The sequence below is a fragment of the Talpa europaea genome (assembly GCF_964194135.1).
Source record: "Talpa europaea genome assembly, chromosome: 10".
In the NCBI taxonomy this organism is placed as follows: domain Eukaryota; kingdom Metazoa; phylum Chordata; class Mammalia; order Eulipotyphla; family Talpidae; genus Talpa; species Talpa europaea.
In genome coordinates, this window is record NC_140077.1 from 67,751,375 (window position 1) to 67,769,043 (window position 17,669).

Here is a 17,669-nt window from a genome sequence, read left to right on the forward strand (position 1 = left end):
AGTTCAATCCCCAGTCAGGAAGCTAACCACCTGGTGTGGCAGATATCTCAAGTAAATATCCCCGCAGCTCCCCATCAGCAGTGTATTTCCATAGATCTACCTGTTCTGCTTCCCTCTCTGTCTCTGGTTTGTCCACTGACCCCCCGCACCTCTGGCCTACACCTCAGTTCTTGTATGCATGAATAAATAAATCTTCTAAAAAATAAATAAATAAAAGTCTAATTCCATCTTCCACCATCCCTGATATACTTGCCCCCTTCCGCCTTCCCTTCTGGTGATCACTAATTTCATCTTTTTTTTTTTTTTGTCTGAAAATATCTTCATTTATTTATTTTTTCTATTTTTTTATTTTAACATTGATCATTTTTCATATTTTTTAGATAATATTTGCTTCCCACCACCCCCTCAGATTGAGTCCCCAAAGAATTTCCTTCCCCAAGGCACCCATGCACCATCTTTTTTATTTTTTGTTTCATTTAGTTCATTCATTTGCTTTTTTCCTTTATGTACCATAGATGAGTGTAATCATATGATCTGTTTCACTGTAGATAATATTCTTTAGGTATATCCACATTTTTACAAGTGGCAGGATTTCATCCTTTTGATAGCCAAGTAATATTCCATTGTGTCTATGAAGCACATCTTCTTTATCCATTCACCTCCTGTTGGGCACTGAGGTTGTTTCAATATCTTGACTATTGTGAATAATGCTACAATAAATGTGGGTATATATGCGTTTCTCTTTGAATTAGCATTTATATGTTTCTCAAGTAAATATCCAGAAATGGGATAAGTGGCTTTTTTGGAATTTCTAGTTTCAATTTTTTGAGGACTCTCCACACTATTTTTCATAATGGCCACATGAGGGCCTCCCTGGTGGCACAGGTGGTTGAGTGCAGCGGTGTGAAGCTGTCTGCAGCCTATGCAGCACTGATTCAATCCCCGCGGCCACAGAGATACCTATATGTCGGGGCAGACCTCTCCTGTCTTGCCCGCTGCTCCCCTCAGCAGTGTGGTTCAGTCAGTCTGCCTGCTCTGCTTCCCACTCTCTCTGGTGAATCCTCTCACCCTCCCGTGCCTCTGGCCTGTCCCCCCCAGTTCCTTTTTTTTTTTTTTTTGAAGACTTATTTATTTATTTATACAAGCAATGGGTACAGTCAGAAGCGCAGGAGGGTGAGAGAATTCACCAGAGCCAGAGGGAACAGAGCAGGCAGACTGATGAAATACACTGCTGAGGGGAGCAGCGGGCACGGCAGAAGAGGTCTGTCGTGCCATGTGGGACCTTCGCCGGTGGCCGGGGATAGAACCGGCTCTGTAGAGGCTGCGGGCAGCTTCACAGGCCAGCACTCAACCACTGCGCCACCAGGGGAGGCCTACCCCCAGTTCTTGTATAAAAATAAATAATTTTGTTAAATAAATAAATAAATCTAAAAAAAAAAGGGTCCCATAATGGCCACATGAATATACCTTCCTTCCAACAGCTTCTCAGGGCTTCTCTTCATAGCCTCTCCAAAGTTGCTTATCGTAAAGGGATTTCTTCTCTCTAATAAAGAGAAGCTTGAGGGTACATATTACATTTTCAACATGAGTATGATTTAAATAAATTTTATTGCAAAAATATATATTCAACATCTTGGTATGTTTTGAGTTGATTACAAACCATATGGACACAGTGATATGAACTGAAGCACCAGAAAAAGAATCTAAAACTTCTTAGAAGCTTTTTCAGCTCCCACCGCTAGGTGATCCCCTACCCCTTAGAACGTCTTGAAAAATATTATAACTACTGTGGCACCCACCGGACTCACAACATCCCCCTTTCTCCTTCCCTCTTTTCCTTTCCTCCGTGTATGTAATATTCTCGTTGCCTCTCCTTTGAAAACACCACTTGCTCGTGTAGAGGGAAGTAAATGAAAAACAAATAGTCCACAATCCTACTGCCTATATAATCTTTCTCATGAGCAAAATAATGAAGCAACAGCATGTGCACGTGATAAAAAATTCTAACTTTCAAACAAGATTAGAAGAGATGAATATGGGAAACTAGAATGAACGTTGGACATCCACTGGACTCAAATCCTCATTTTATGGTTGGGATAAAAATATTTCTAAAAACTGACACAAAGAGATACTGGCCAAAAAAATGGAAATAAAGGAAATCATTTAAACACATAAAATTTCATCTGTCTGGAATCAATTACCATGTACAGCTCAAGACACTTAAGACTCTTGCAATAGTAACTATTTATGAATAAGATGCAATCGTTTACATACCTACAAAAAAAACAGTAGTGGGGCCTCCCCGGTGGTACAAGGGGTTAAGTAAGTCTCAGTACTAGAAACTATCTGCAGCCATAGCAGCTCCAATTTGATCCTGGGCCAGGGAGCTGACCCACATGGCGCAGCAGACCTCTCCTGTCTACTCCACTGCTCCCCTCAGCAGTGTACTTCAGTGGATACACCCGTTCTGCTCCACTCTCTGTCTCTGGTGAACTCTTTCACCCACTGCACCTCTGGCCTACATCCCAGCTCTTATATGCATAAATAAATAAATCTTTAAAAAAAATCAGTATCCCCGGTGGCGCAGCAGTTGAGCACTGGGTTTCGAAGCCGACTGCAGCCTCTGCAGCGCCGGTTCAAACCCCAGCTGCTCCCCGGCCACCGGAGGAGGGTCCCACATGGTGCGCAGACCTCTCCTGCCGCCCGCTGCTCCCCTCAGCAGTGTACTTTGGTCCTTCTGCCTGCTCTGCTCCCCGCTCTGGCTCTGGTGAGTTCTCTCATCCTCCCGCGCTTCTGACTGTACCCAGTGCTTGTGTAAATAAATAAATAAATAAATAAATAAATAAATAAATAAATAAATAAATAAAATCAGTAGCATTTCTTCCAATGGGAAGAGAAAGTTGTCAGGAGAAAAAGTCAGGGAATACCTGTCTCCCTTTTTGCCATCTCCCTGCCCCAAGAGCCCAGTGACTGAGGTGAAGGCCAAGGAGTCACAAATGAAATGAGGAAAACTGGGTCCTGCCTGGTGCTCTGGGGGCTGGAGGAAGAGCTGAGGGTAGTGGTGAGGCTCTTGGCTGCTGCAGGCTGCACCTTAATTACCCTTGTTTTCCCTTCCAGAATTTGCTTCTGGAACCCTAGAACTCGAACAGAAGAATGTTTGACTCAGGTCTCCCTGGTGGCGCAAGGGGATAAGCACTGCACTATGAAGCAATTCGTAGCCTCTGCAGCACAAGTTTGATCCCTGGCCAGCCAGAGAGCAACCCAAATGGCGAAGCAGACCTCTCCTGTCTCACCCGCTGCTCCCCTCAGCAGTGTGTTTCAGTCAGTTTGCCTGTTCTGTTCCCCACTCTGTCTCTGGTGAATCTTCTCACCCCCCACATCTCTGGCCTATACCCCAGCTCTCGTATGCATAAATAAATAAATCTTCAAAAAAAAAAAAAAAGAATGACTCACTCAAAGACAAGAAACCCTTCTGATTATACAAGGTTACTTCATCACCAAGAGAAAAGCTATTCTTTCAGGAAAGACTTAAAGCAGGACAGAACCATGTTCTTGAGGAAAGCTGACCTGTTGGCTGACCTAGGACACCTGAAGAGCATTTCCCTTGCCCCTTCCACCTCCCCTGCCTGAGCACCAGGAGGGTACCAACATCCGGGTATGGGTGCAGGTATCTGTAGAGTAAATAGTTTTCAGGCTTTTCTGTCCTCCTGCCTGATGGGGTACCTGTATTTGTTACATTGTTATAAGTTTACTTCTGTGGGCCATGGGTTTAGTTTTCAGGTATTTGTGGGGAAAAGCAGGGGCAGGAGACAGAGGCAGGAGAGAGGCAGGAAAAGGAAGGGGAGAAAGAACACCAGAGAAGCCCAGAGTGAAGACTTGCAGGGCCTGGAGGCCCGAAGGCCCCCTAGCACCCCTGCCTGCCATGTACCTTGTTGCTATACTACATAAAAAAAGCTTAATAGGAAATGCAAATCAAAACTACCATGAGATACCATCTTACACCAGTGAGAATGGCACATATTAAAAAAACTAGCAACAACAAATTTTGGCCAGGTTGTGGAGAAAAAGGAACTCTCCTGCACTGCTGGTGGGAGTGCAAACTGGTCCAACCACTATGGAGAGAGCTGTGTGGAGATTTCTGGACCTACTAAACATAGAGCTTCCATATGATCCAGCAATTCCACTCCTAGGTATTTACCCAAAGGACACAGAAACATCAATTCCAAAGAACACCTGCACCCCTATGTTTATAGCAGCACTGTTTACAATAGCTAAGCTTTGGAAACAGCCCAAATGCCCAAAAATAGATGACTGGATCAAGAAGATGTGGTACATATACACCATGGAATATTACTCAGCATTCAAAAAAGATAAACACATGCAATTTGCAGCAACATGGATGGCGCTGGAAGGGATCATGCTCAGCGAAATAAGCCAGAAAGAAAAAGAAAGATACCGGATGGTCTCACTCATAGCAGGAATCTAGATAACCTAAATAAGGGACCAGGAAAATGAATAACTATAAGAAAGTGAAAATCAAAATCAACAAAAAACTATGAACCAGAGACACTTTTTGGTGGGTGGGGGTTGGGAAGGGAGGGATTGGGGTCAAAATGGGGGGGTTGCAATTGTATGGGGAATATAAAAATAAAATTTATTATTTAAAAAAATAAAAAAAAGCTTAATAAAAGCCTGAGAAGGCCATTGATGGCTCCAGGACTCTGTTTTACCTGTCTGCTGGTATTATAGATGAACCAGCTCTGTGCCCATCCTGGCACTACAATTGGCATAAGTCTGCAGGATGGTTGGATACAGATGGGTATGGAGCCCTCCGAAGACCTCAGGAGGGATTGAGGAGCAGACTGTGTTTGCCTGTGACCACACTCCATGAGCGATGGCAGCACAGGTGGTGACGAGAGTCCAAGAACTGTGGGAAGAGCTAGAGACGCTGCAGGAGCACAGGAGGTGGACAAGGTCCAGGAGCTGCGGGAGGAGACCTCCAGTGAAGGAGGAGACGGCCCACGAGGACCAGACCAAGACCCCTGAAGCAGCAGAATCGCCCAGGAAGAAAGGATCTCCAAGTCCCCAGCAAGTCTTCCCCCTGGGCTTCTTTTTCCCTTGGTGACTATCTCAATACTCCTCCTATGGCCCACAGAAGTAAGTAAAACAGCTTGCAACAATGTAACAATTGCAGGTACTCCATCAGGCAGGGTAATCCTAATGGTGGGAGGGCAGAAAAGCCTGAAAAATCATTTACCCTACAGGGACCCTTGGAGAGGATGGTATTGTTTGTACACCCTAGGAGATTGGAATCTGGGGGTGGCAGGTGGGCCTAGGTGTGTGAAAGCAGCCTCTGTACTGCCCAGTGATCCTAGGGTCACGGCCTGGAGAGGCAATAGCCAGAGTAGAGGAAGAGGCAGGCATGAGAAGAGCCCAAGATTGGCTGAGGGAGGAGGCCTTCGTCAAGTTCTTTGAAGTCAGGCAGAGTTTGAAAAGCCAACCTAGAAAGGCAAAAGCTGGTGCTGAGATTTGCAATCCCTGAGCGGCTATTAAGCAGCCTAAGTATGTTAAAGAAGGCCAGTGAGTCTCTTAAAATCACCTGTGGGTGATGCCCTGCTCATTGTTGAGTGAGCCTGGTGGTGGAACATGGCTTGTGGTGGAGCCCACAGCCAAAGAGGGGACCCAAGAGAGGCCACAGCTTGTATCCACAGATCCCCAACCTATGTGCATGTGCAAAGGGTTGGCCTGAGTGCAGGGGTCTGCATGTCACATTGGTGGCTATGAAAGCCGAGTGTTAGGAGTGACTGCAGACAAAACACCCTGAGGGTTGGGTGATTACCCCCAAAGACAGAATCACCAAACCAAGAGTGAGTGCATCCTGGAGTGGATGCAGTATGGGGCCTGTGACCGAGACCAGAGCTGGAGAAGGCCAGGAAGCCTGATGGCTCCTGGGGTGTGACAGCAGATGCCTGAGTTGTTCCCCCCTCACATGAGCAGCGCCTTTGGCGACAGAAGTACTGGATCATCTGCTGGTGTCAATAATCGTCTTTTGCCACTAGGTTGGTGCCCTGCCTGGACTTACTTGTGTTCTGTTGTTTTGTTTCATTATTTAGTTGCATTATTTTCTTTTGTGGGCCATGGCTGCAGTGTTTATGTTTGTTAAAGGAAACTTGTACATACTTGCATACATGTAGCCTGTATGGCAGAAAACCCTGAGGGAATGGATTTTAGGGTAAATGATTATCAGACTTGTCTGTCCTCCTGCCATTAGGATTGCCCTGCCTATGGGGCACCTGCATTTGTTACATTGGTATAAAATGTGTTATTTACTTCTGTGGGCAATATGTTCAGTATTGAGGTATTCGCCCAGAGAAGCAGAGGCAGGAGAGAGGCGGGAGAAAGGGGCTTCCCTGGTGGTGCAAGGGGTTAAGACGCAACCTATAAAGGTATCCACAGCTGCTGCAGCACAAGTTCAATCCCCGACCAGGAAGAGACCCACGTTGTGCAGCAGACCTCTGCTGACTTGCCAGCTACTCCCCTCAGCAGTGTATTTCAGTCTGCTTGTTCTGTTCCCCACTCTGTCTCTAGTGAATCCTCTCACCCCACACACACACCTCTGGCCTCTACCCCAGTTCTTGTATGTATAAATAAATCTTTAAAAAAAAAAAGAAGAAGAAGAAGAAGAAGGGAGAAAGAACACCAGAGAAACCCAGAGTGAAGACTTGCCAGGGCACCCCTGCCTGCCACTAAGGGCGCCAGGACTCTGTTTTACCCATCTGCTCGTATCATAGATGAACTATCTCTGTGCCCATCCTGGCACTACAACGTAGGAGTGCGGGTATCCAACTGGAGGACACCCCCAAGAGCGACTGCACAGGCCCTAAGGCTGCATATAGGGTGCCTGCATCTCTGCGCCCTTTGCCACCTCACAGGGTGGCTCCGCACTCAGGTCAGCCCCGTCCTTGCAGCCTCCCTGGGGATGTGCTCTCCTTTCGCCATTTCTGCTGGTGGTAGTCCCAGCACACACTACGTTTGCAGGGCGTGTTAGTCACGAGAGGATTGTAGGATAAGTTAGTGGATGGCTGCTCTGATGAGTCAGATTGTTTTCATTTATGTGTTGAAAACAGACATTTGGGTCAAAGTTTTGCTTGAGGCAGAAAAGCCTACTTATTGGTTACCTGTCTGAAATGAGAAAGCAAGCCCTGGCAGTTGTCCAGCCCCTGGCAACACTGCAGGCTCTGGACACCGTAGGCACATGGCTTGTCCACAGGAAATGTAGACACCTATTTGCTTTAGAGCCTTTTATCTCCAAGCCCAAGCAAATGGAAACATGAAACAGCCCAGAGTTCTGATGAATTCTGCAGTTGAGTGTAATAGATGGGCAGCCAGGCCACATCAGAGCTCACAGTGCCCCGGCCGGGTGCAGAGACAGAGGCTGCACCCAGGGGACTGGGTGGAGGGGAGCCCAATGATGCCTGGGGATGCCAAGGGGGTCTCTTCCTAAGTGAAGCTCATTTGAAAAATTGGTCCAGTCGGCTCTGGATCGCTGGTGCTCCCACGGCCTCATCAGCAGTGAATGAGCACCCCCCCACCCTCCCAAAGTCCCAAGGCAGCAAGTCCCAGGGAGAAAGGCGAATTGCCTGGGTCACTAGTACCAAGTGCTGGACTCAACACGGTAGGCAGAGCCCTTGCACTCCCCTGACATTCTCCTGGGCCATTCAGCCTGGAGCTGGCTGGTAACCTGTGACCATAAAGTCCTCGACATGTCAGCTCACGCTGGGTGGAAGCAGGTGTGGTCTCATGATCATGTAATCCAAATTCCTTTTCCAAGAAAGGGTTTAGAAATATGCTGTTAAGTTGAATTGCCGGCAAACCGGGTGCACACGTACATCGCATATCGATGTGCTTGGCGGCAGGCAGACTCAGGTCCTTCCCCCACAACAGGGAAGTCAAGGGCAAAGGTGAGAAATGCCATCCTCATTGGCTGAGGTTTCCATAAAGCATTTGAATGCCGACTAAATACTTTTTTGATCTGCTGGGTCATAAATAACAACCTAAATCAGCCAGGTCCTCTAAGCACATTGAACACTAGTTTCTGTACGAGATTTGCTCTAAAACCAATATGCTGGGGCCTCCCTGGTGGCACAAGGGAGTAAGTCTTAGCATTATGAAGCTGTCTGCAACTATTGCAGCAAGAGTTCGATCTCCAGCCGGGGAGCTGACCCACAGGGCGCAGCAGACCTCTCCTGTTTTGCCCACTACCCACCTCAGCAGAGTATTTCAGTTGATCTGCCTGTTCTGTTCCCACTTTGTCTCTGGTGAATCCTCTCACCCACCGCATCTTGGGCCTATACCCCAGTTCTTTTATGAAAAATTAAAAAGCAAACCAATACGCTGTTAAAATACTATCAAGGGGCACACTGCAGGAGGATCAAAGATGAGAGGTGCCAGGCAGGTCTTTATTAGAAGAGAGCTTACTTTGTTCTCACCTTCCCCACGAAGCTTGAAACCGCAGGGAGTAGCTGCGTGGGTTTGCATTCCACAGCCTGGGCTCATGGGCCAGCTTCCTGCTCCCTGGCTGTGGACTAAGGGGGTGGGGCTGGGGGGGCGGGGGGCGGGGGTGGGGGGATGAATGGCAGGCTTCTCAGTGCTGCAGAACCTGCCTTCCCGCCCCTCAGGTTCTGGGTGCCAGGCCAGGTGTGGTGCTGTCTTTTTTTTTTTAGTTCCTCCTAGAGGTTTGGATTTCACTGAAAGATAACAGAACAGACTGAGCCAGGCATCTGGGCAAGGACCATCTCTAATAAAAACCCACATACCTGTGTTTATCCCAAAAAGGAATGTTTTAGAAGAACCAAACTTGGAAAAGTAATCATTTCCTGGGATCTTCATGGTAGATTTCAGGAATGAAGAGGTAATAATAGAAGAATATGAGTCTTGGGCCAACATAATTTTTTCACCTGGGGGGATGGGCAGATAGCTTCCAGTGACCTCCTCTGCTCTATGCAGCTCACGCCCACCACCATCTTTATTACCATCTGAAGGCAAAGGCTGCCTTCACCGGCCTGCAGGCTCACTCGGCCCCACAGACCTGGGAGTTGTGAGTGACGGAGGGACTAGGTAAATGGACTAGGGTAAAACTGTCTGTGTGTGTATGAATAGCAGAAGAGACAGCCAGCCAGAGAGAAAGAGAGACAGAATTCTAGGACGTATCCTTGTATGGATTAGTATTGAGGGGTTTTTTTGTTTTTTTTTTTTTTAAGATTTATTTACTGGTCCTCCCTGGTGGCACAGGCAGTTGAGCACAGCACTGTGAAGCTGTCCACAGCCTCTGCAGTGCCGGTTCCATCCCCGCAGCATCGGAGCAACACACATGGTACAGCAGACCTCTCTTGATTTGCCCACTGCTCCCCTCAGCAGTGTATTTCAGACAGTCTGCATCTGTCCTATACGCCGGTTCTTGTATAAATAAAATAAATCTTTTTAAAAAATTTATTTACTTACGCATATAAGAACTGGAGTACAGGCCAGAGGTGTGGAAGGTGAGAGGATTCACCAGAGGCAGAGTAGGGAATAGAACAGGCAGATCTACTGAAATCCACTACTGAGGGAGTAGCAGTGAGTCAGGAGAGTTGCGCCATGTGTGTCACCTCCCTGGCTGGGGATTGAACTCATGCTGCAGAGGCTGCGAATAGCTTCATAGGCTGCATCTCAACCCCTTGCACCACCAGGGAGGCCCTAGTATTGTGTTTTGCTTTGAATTTTAAACAGAAAACAAATGAAGAGATTTCTGGAACACTGGTATAGGATAAATGATTCTCAGGCTTTACTGCAATTAGAACTGCCCTGCCTGATGGGCACCTGCATTTATTACATTGTTATAGTTGTGTTGTTACTTCTATGGGCCATGGCAGCAGTATTGAGACATTCACCAAGAGAAGCACAGGCAAGAAGAAAGAACAGGAGAGAGAAAGGGAGAAAGAACACCAGAGAAGACTTGCTAGGAGCTTAGAGGCCTGCCGACCCCCAGCATCCCTGCCTGCCGTGTACCTGGTTGCTGCACTACATGTAAAAGCTCAATAAAAGCCTGAGAAAGCCACCGAGGGCTCCAGGACTCTCCTTTACCCGTCTGCTGGATCAGAGAAAACCTGTTCTGTGCCTTCCTGGCACTACAACTAGGCATTCAAGTAACATGCCCCCATTGGTTGCTTCAGAAAGTGTGTTCACCTTTTCTCTGCCCCATTAGCCAGTGATTTTTATGGTCTTATGGCCAAAGGGAGGATCTTGAAGGGAGTGGGAGTGAGCAGGGGAGTTGAATTTTAACCAGGCTGAACTGGAAACCAACTTCCTCTGCAGTCCCAAAACACTTTTTTTTTTTTTTTTTTTTTTTTTTTTTTGTGGGACCCTTGCTGGCGGGGGAACAAACTGGTGCTGCAAAGGGTGTGGGCAGCCTTGCAGCCCAGCGCTCAACCGCTGTGCCACCAGGGGAGGCCCAGTTCCAAAGCACTTAATGAAGGCTTTCTGCTGGACAGAAGTAGCACAGGTCATTAGCCAGTGCCCCTTAGGCCAGTCCGTGACCCTCTTCAAAGAAGTCTCACCTTTCTCACTAGGGGCAGCCACTCCTGGGGGCGGGCACACACCCTTCTCAGTCCTCACCACTTGGAGCACCCCTACTGTGCTCCTTTCATTCCATCCTTCTTGCTGTGCTAGTCCACTTAGAACTCTCCTCCTGCCCCCTTTAACCCAAACTTTCTCCTCCCTTCAAGCCCAACTCCAGGTCAAGCCCTTCTTACCCCACAGAGGACCTCAAACCAAGGACCCTCTCCTTTCCATAAGCTGCCATTTTCATTTTTTCTGGTAGACTCTGAGCTATCTGGTCAACTCAAGACAAAAGCCCCTCTCTTTTCTTTCCCGCCCATACTTTTCCTTTAGGGAAAAAAAATCAGGGTCTTTTCACTTGACTTTTATTGTTATTTACTGTGTCCAGGGAGGCGGCAGAAGTGCCCCTCAGCACTGTTGCATCCACCCACTCAAGGCTGTTTGCTTTTTGCAGAGACTTTATGGCATTAGACTCCCAAAGCCATCTAAAAGAATAGAAGTTGCCTCCCATGAGGACAGAGTGAACTGAAGAAGAGATGAATACTAGGGCCACATCATGTCACTTATATTCCTCCACTTTGGGGAGTATATGGAAAGATTTATATGGACTATGGGCCAAAGACATCAGTAAGAATGTCCTAGAGGCCCTTTATAAGAAACAAAAAGTAGAAATCCTTTCTTTCTGTTTAGGCTTCCCTAAGTTTTTAGCTCTCCCTTTAAAATAATAGGGAGGATGCAGGGAATAGGCCTTCCCTGAGAAAGGAATGGTCTTTTCTCCCTAGGCTAAATTTCCCCGCCCTGGGAAGTCAAGAGGAAATTGAGGGTGGTCAACTGGCCAGGGTGGGCAGAGATCATGCAAAAGCAAACTGGCTATCCAGAACCTCATTTCCACCTCTGTTCTCCTCAGTTGCTACTTCTAAAGAAAAGCAAGATGGGCTGAACTGAAGATAATCTCCTGCAGGCTTCCTCCTCTGCCTCTGGCTGTCCTCAGGGTAGGAGATCTCTATCAGGAGGAGGAGGCACAGCAGCGGCCCAGGGATTCACAGCCCAGCCACCTCCCTCCACCCCTCAGCCCAGCCAAGGTCATAGATTTAACAGGAGATTCCACATGAAAAAAACCCACATGGCGCAGCAGACCTCTTCTGCCTGGCCCACTGCTCCTCTCAGCAGTGTATTTCAGCAGACCTCCCCGTTCTGCTCCCCACTCTCTCTGGTGTATCTGCTCACCCCCCACCCCCGCCGCACCTCTGGCTTACACCCCAGTTATTATATGCATAAATAAACAAATCTTAAAAAAAAAAAGAAAGAAAGAAAATTACTTCTGGTTTCTTGATCTATTCATCAACAGTTTCCAATTTGTCAATACCCTAGATTTTTTGCCAAGTTTGGGAACCTCAGTGTAATTGGGGTAATCAAGAGGGTAATGTAGTCAGGAGGTCACTCCGCCTCAGTAAAGAGCTGTTATGTGTGTGGGTGTATGCATGGGAGTTGCATGTTTTCAGTGGGGCATGCCTAATATTTATTACTGGTACTGAAAAGTGATTCGGGCGCTGTGCCCGGCGCTGTCTCTCCTAAAGATTTTGCTCTGTCAATTTCCAGTGTATTTGTATATTTCTGCATTGTAATAGGCCACGTCTCTACTGTAAGTCAAAATAAGGGGGAAAAAACTATTGCAAGGAATATTTCAGGGCTCACACCTAGTAAGTAACACATCTAGATGTTACCCTGGAGAACATCAGGCACTAATTGTTGTAGAATAATCAGGCTCAAGTACAAAAAGGAATAATGCAGGATCATCGGAAGTGACGCCATAAACAGGATGGGCTAGGAGGAAAGGGATCTGTGAGATATGTAAATAGTAAGTTCACATTTATAATCAGTGCTGGCTCTGGGCAGGAGGTTAACTGAAGACATTCAGGCTTCTGCGCCATTGGCCTCTGTGGCTGACACCTGCAGCCTTGACTGTAGGAGGCACTTGGGATATTGGGCCAGGGACATGAGTGCATGATGGTGGACATCTGGAGTGTGGTGTGGGCATGCATGAGTAGGACACCTGAGCTGAGACACAGGCTATAAGGGCAGCATCACAGGATGTAAGAACAGGATGGCAGAGAGCAGTGGAGAGACCACAAGAAAATGCCGGGGGCTGGGAGGCCTGTGAGCCTCCTGGACCCCAGCCCCACTGCCTGCCCAGTACCTGGTTGCCACACACAAATGGTATAGAAAGATCATTAAAAGCCCGTAAAAGCCAACAAGGGCTCCAGACTCTCCTTTACCCTTCTGCTCAGATCCATAGAGAACCTTCCCCGTACCGGGGACCAGCCTCAGCAAAATGCCGTGTCATCCCTATCAGCTAAAGCCTAAGCAAAAAAAGACTCCTCTTATTCGCATGGCCTTCAGCTGGGAGACCGGCTGCTACTCAGCTATCAGAACTTTTTCTACCTAAAAACTCCTTAACTCAAATAGCTTCATTTAAAAACTTTCCCAAGAAACTTCAAGAAAAGGCAAAAAAAGGACCCACTACAATTGTTGTGCTGGATTGCTTGTCAGGCATGCACAACAAACCATCTTCCATTGTCAAGTGGGCCAAACTGCCCAACAACTAATTTCTAAACAATTTTCCGTGCTATTTACTTACAGTATGCTAATACATATAATTTATTGCCTACTATACATTTTAATAAATTTTTCTCTCTCTATGACCAAAAACAAAAAGCAAAGGGATGCCAAATCTTCAGCCCCACGGTGTGAGGCCTTTTCTCTTAGCTGCTTGTCAGTATCCTATCTGGCTGAGGCAACAATGCCCCCTGCAGCATCCCCGTGCCCTGGTTGCCACTACACTGGCCTGTATTAGTTTAGGTGATTTACATAGAATGAAAATCCACCTTCCCAAAATATTTATTTTATAAGTATGGACTTTTTAATACTAGGCTTTCTCCAAAGTGAAGCCCACTGACCACGCCTGATGGAGTCTCAATTTTAAGACAGGGAAATTGTCACTTTTTCCCCTTATGATCTCTTGCCGAGGCCCAGGGAACTCAGCAGTGCCCCTTGGGAGGCCAGCATCCCGGGGTCCAGCACCCAAGGTTCTGGCATAGCTTCCAGCAACTAGTAGAGAGGCATGCCTCCTCTTCCCCACCCTGTCACATGAGCCCAGCCTGCCAAATATTATATTTTAAGATTATTTATTTATGTATGGAAGAACTGCGGTGTAGGCCAGAGGTACGGGGTGCGAGGATTCACCACAGACCAGTGGGGAACAAAACAGGTGGACCCACTGAAATCCACTGCTGAGGGGAGCAGCAGGGAGACAGGAGAGGTCTGCTGTGCCCTGCGGGTCACTCCCTGGCTGGGGATGGAACTCAGACCTTCGAAATGAGAGCGCTGAGATTAAACCCCTAGACCACCAGGGAGGCCTCTTTTATAACTCACTCATTTCTGTGCACTTTGGAGGAAATTACAAGTTCTGCGCAGTCATACATTAATATTTGCTTTCTTAGTAACAATTTGATGCAGAAACAACCAATCCCCACAAGCATGGGAGTTTTTTCAAATTTTTTTTTCCTAGAGGGCTTCTTTCTACACTGAATTGCTATCAATGTCTTGGTTTGCTGCATATCCATAAAAGCAAGGATTCAGTCCTATAAAGACACAGTGATGTAACTCACTTTGCAGAATACCTAACATTGAAACACAAAATTAGTGATCCTGATTTTAGCACTATTTTCTGTCTGTGATGATTTTCATATGTTAGGAATTCTAAATTTCAAGCCCCCCCCCCTTTTTTTTTTAAAGATTTATTTATTTATTTATTTATACAAGCACTGGGTACAGTCAGAAGCGCGGGAGGGTGAGAGAATTCACCAGAGCCAGAGTGAGGAGCAGAGCGGGCAGAAGGACCGAAGTACACTGCTGAGGGGAGCAGCGGGCGGCAGGAGAGGTCTGCACGCCATGTGGGACCCTCGCCCAGAGGCCAGGGATCGAACCGGAGCTGCAGAGGCTGCGGGCAGCTTTGCAACCCAGCGCCAACCACTGTGCCACCGGGGAGGCCCAGGCCTACTTCTTAAAGTAAAAAACTGTTTTAGCCAGAAATGGTGTTTCCATGTGCCTACCCAGGACTGTTTGCTTATCTTAATTCTGTTCTCTTGATTTGATGATGCCTTCACATTTCTTAAAGGTTTATGCCAACTGTCATTTGTTTGAATGGTTCTTTTTGAAATGAAAGAACACAGAAAAATGTGGTCATAGGATTCTTTCAAGAAAACTCGCTATTGAACATTTTCCCCAGATTCTCTTTTTGTAAAAAAAAAAAACCACACCCATTGTCTCTATCAAAAAGCATGTGTTCATGGAAATGCTGTATTATGTACAGGAAGGAATTAAATGAGGACACAAAGACCCTGCCACAATCTGAAGAAAGTCTAAAGAATGGAAAGTTCTCCTCTCCCCAACACTCAGCTTTGTATTAACAGCACTTAGTAAACAGTGGGGCTAATTAAAGTGTTTCTCATTTAATGTTGCTTTGCATTAGCATTAAGTTAATATTAACATCAACTTATATACACAGACTAGTTAATAAGTTGATATTTATATATAATTATAATCAATACTTTAAGTTTTCTACAACTAGATCATATAGTGTTTTCATAGAGTTTGTAGAAAGTAGAGGAAAAGCTACTCTCCTTAATTGGAAAAAAAAATTTTCATAAAGATTACATTGATTTTATAGAACATATGGGGCTGGCTTGGCAGATGGGTGGAGTAGGTGGTTCCTGGCCAGCACAGGGGCCCTGCAAGTCCGTCTTCCTGCTTTTCTCAGAAGAGACACTAAGATCGACGCGCACGCCAATGCCTTCCCTTTGAAAAAATAACCTGCATGCAATTGGGATAATTGGTCTCTCAATATTTTTATGCTCTCTGAACCTTCTTTTCTCCTTTTCTTTCCTGGAAAAGTCTACAGACATTAACTTATCAGCTATTTAATGGTATGATACTGGCTGAGACAATGATTTCTAAAAAGGATTTGAAAGGATTGGCCTACATATTGACCCGGTTATCTTGGTGTTCTGTACTGGGGTCACCTAGAGACTTGGGTCTCTTGATTTCAAATCTACATCTTGGCCCCTGGTGTATGTGTGTGAAAAGTTATGTCTAAATTTCATAAAATTTAAAAATCATATCAGGAGTGGGTGCTCATAGTCCGAGGAGCACTTAGTTGTATTTTTGGTTACTTGTTTTTAGTGAAGATTCCTTTTAACCAATCCCAAACAAGATGGTTTCCTAAGTTTGGAATCTCTGCATTGTGCTTCTCCAAAGTGAGTTACCTTGAACTTACTCTGCTAAGATCAAATTCCAGATTTAGTAAGAATGAGAATGTCGTTTGATAGATATACTTCCAGACTGACCAAAAAAAAAAAAAAAAAAATCAACGTATCCCACCGGAAATGACTCACAATCAGCTTTTTGTGGTAGTTAATGCTTAACCTAGGATTTTTCAGGCACTTAAATTTAAATGCCTTTGTTTATATATACAAGTTTGTAGAGTTAAATTACTTCTGAAGGGCCTCCCCAGTGGCGCAGCAGTTGAGCGCTGGGCTGCAGAGCTGCCCGCAGCCTCTGCAGCGCCGGTTCGATCCCTGGCAGCCGGGTGAGGGTCCCACATGGCTCACAGACCTCTCCTGCCGCCCGCTGCTCCCCTCAACAATGTATTTCGTCACTCTGCCTGCTCTGTTCTCCACTCTGGCTCTGGTGAATTCTCTAACCTTCCCACGCTTCTGACTGTACCCAGTGCTTGTATAAATAAATAAATCTTTAAAAAATAAATTACTTCTGAAGAATATTAAAATGGAAATAAGACAAACAATTTACCCACAAATTATATTCTCCAATGTAGCTTTAAGTGAAAACCTATTACTTTAGCTATTTCTTTTGAAAACTTTTTATTAATAGGTTCTTAACCTCATTATTTTGTACTTATACAAAATGAAAGACGGCCTCTCTGATGGCCTAGGGGTTGAGTCTCAGCACTATCACCACTAAGGCCTGAGTTCAATCCCCAGCCAGGGAGCTGACCCACAGGGTGCACAGACCTCTCCTGTCTCCCTGCTGCTTCCCTCAGCAGTGTATTTCAGTGGATCCACCTTTTCTGCTCCTCACTCTGTCTCTGGTGAATCCTCTCAACCTATGCATCTCTAGCCCACACCATCTCTGGCCTACACCAAACAAATCAAAAAGAACAAGAATGGTGTGAAGGCTTCCAACAGACTCATCACTCAGCTCAATGATTACCAGTTCATTACCCACCTGGTTTTATCTGGAGTCCCACTATAGTGCCAGGAGGGCACAGAGCAGGATATGTATGATCCAAGCAGACTGGATAGACTGGATAAAGGAGAGTCCTGGAGCCCTCGGTGGCTTTCTCAGGCTTTTATTGAGCTTTTACATGTAGTGCAGCAACCAGGTACATGACAGGCAGGGATGCGGGGTTTGGGGGGCAGGGTGTTGCGGGGAGGGCAGGAAGCCAGCAGGCCTCTACGCTGCAGTTAAGTCTTCACTCTGGGCTTCTCTCTTCCTTTCTTTCTCCTGTCTCTGCTTCTGTTGGCGAATATATCAATACTGGCCATGGCCCATAGAAGTAAACAATATAACTTATAACAATGTAACAAAATGCAGGTGCCCCATCAGGCAAGGGAATCCTAAATGGCAGGAGGGAAGAAAAGTCTAAAAACCATTTACCCTATACCCACCCATTTGCTGTCTTACTGGGAAGCAAAACCCAGATATAACATATCAGCTACAAATATTTCAGTATATATTTCTAAACAAGGACTCAGTTCTAACATAAACACAGTGCCAGTTGTCACACCTAAAATATTAGGTGATAATTCCTTGTATTTACTCCATATCCAAAGGCCCTCATAAATGGCATGGCTGACTCTGCTTTAGGTTTATCTGAACCGGGTCACATGTCCTGATAGTTGATACTTTTTGGTCTCCTTTAATGACAGATTACCCTTGCTTCTCCCCCACTGTTACCCCCACTCCATCATTGAAATGTTTTTGTTTTCTCCTAG